Source organism: Notechis scutatus, chromosome Z (assembly GCF_049901735.1).
Source record: "Notechis scutatus isolate UNSWTSFEM ecotype Mainland chromosome Z, rNotScu1.2, whole genome shotgun sequence".
NCBI classification, from domain to species: domain Eukaryota; kingdom Metazoa; phylum Chordata; class Lepidosauria; order Squamata; family Elapidae; genus Notechis; species Notechis scutatus.
This window is the reverse complement of record NC_142025.1, coordinates 124711254-124712973: the sequence shown is the minus strand read 5'-3', so window position 1 is coordinate 124712973 and position 1720 is coordinate 124711254. Positions and strand designations below refer to the sequence as shown.

General features: G+C 40.3%; 1 pseudogene; it reads left to right on the top strand.

Annotated features, from left to right (window-relative positions):
* The first annotated feature begins 304 nt into the window (after nucleotides 1-304).
* On the top strand, nucleotides 305-1296 carry LOC113426199 (olfactory receptor 4Q3-like; annotated as a pseudogene).
* The last annotated feature ends 424 nt before the right edge of the window (nucleotides 1297-1720 follow it).

Here is a 1720-nt window from a genome sequence, read left to right as displayed (position 1 = left end):
TCACTTTAGTTAAAATGCTGGACTTTTCCCCAGCTGGAGTGTGGAATTATAAATAGCCAAACATTCCAAAACTACAATACCCAGTATCTCTAGGCCACAACAAGGCTTCAGGAGTAATGTGAACCAGAGCAGAATCTGAAAGGAAATAATTCACTGCAAACTATTGTAAAAAAAAAAAAAGTTCATTTCAATATTTTCTCTTTGCATTACAAGACTCAAAGAGTACAGTTTACTTTTTATTCAAATAGAAAAACAACATTGTTCACTGTTCTGTGTTGTCATTGATTAGTATGAGAAAGTTGTAATGATAAATATTTGTTGTTTCTTCTTGCAAGGTCCTGTCGCCTTCATGAATGCCTCCAAGTCACTGAATTCATCTTACTGGGTCTCTCCAGGTCTCGGTCCATCCAGCTCCTTCTATTTGTACTGGTGATGTTGTGCTATGGTGCCATTCTGTTTGGCAACCTTCTCATTGTATTGACCGTGCACATAGATCCACATCTTAAAAAATTGCCCATGTATTTTTTCTTATCCAATTTAGCCATCATTGATACATCTGTGGGTTCAGTGGTAGTCCCCAAAGTAGCAACAGATCTAGTCACCTGGGGCAGGACTATCTCATTTGAGTGCTGCATGTCCCAACTCTTTTTCCTACACTTCTTTGGAGGTACAGAGATGCTTCTCCTAACCCTCATGGCCTATGATCGTTATGTAGCCATTTGTCATCCACTGACATACACAACCACAATGAACCGGCCACGCTGCATTAGATTGCTTTGTTTCTGTTGGGTTGGAGGCCTCTTCCACTCTTCCAGCCAGTTATTCCTGGTCTTACAGCTGCCATTCTGTGGGCCAAATGGGGTGGACAATTTCTTTTGTGATGTTCCACAGGTAGTCAAATTGGCTTGTGTTGATACCCATGTGACTGAGATACTCATGGTGGCCAACAGTGGCTTGCTCTCCCTGTTGTGTTTTGCCATCTTGTTGATCTCCTATGGCATCATTCTGAGTACTCTTCAAGGCCGCTTCAAGGAGAGTGGTGGGAAAGCTCTGTATACCTGTAGCTCTCACTTGACGGTGGTTAGTCTTTTCTTCTTGCCTTGCCTCTTTGTGTACCTTGTTCCTATCTTCAGTGCCAGTCTGGACAAGGTGTCTTCTGTATTTTATACTACAATCACTCCTTTCCTTAATCCCATGATATATTCTCTAAGAAATCGGGAAATGAAAGAGGCGATGGGCCGGGTGAGGAAGAAATTGACATTTTCCCACCGGTCTCAAAAAGAAGCAGAAGGATGAGTAGATTTTTCAAAAAAAAAAACCTGCTTGTTTCAGACAATCCTATTTGGTATTGAAGTTCCTACCATTGTATGTGTAAAGGCAATGGTAGTGAGCTTCAGCACCTAACCTCCCATCTATGGCTGCTGAGATAACCACAATCAAACATATGACAAGATTTCCTTTAGGGACATTGTAGCACTGGTTTTAGTGAAAACATGAATGCTTTATACTTTATAGAGGCTTTGGCCCTTTGTTGTTCCCTTAAGGTCTTGAGGAATTAATCATAGCATGTCACTTATGGATTAAAATGAAATACTCAAAAACAAAAGATGAATAATTCTAATAAACAAATAAATCATTGGACTGCAAAGAACTGGCTATGTTTTCCTGTTTAGAGAGTCAGTTTTATAGAGCAATGTGACTATCAAGGCTTAAGTCACCC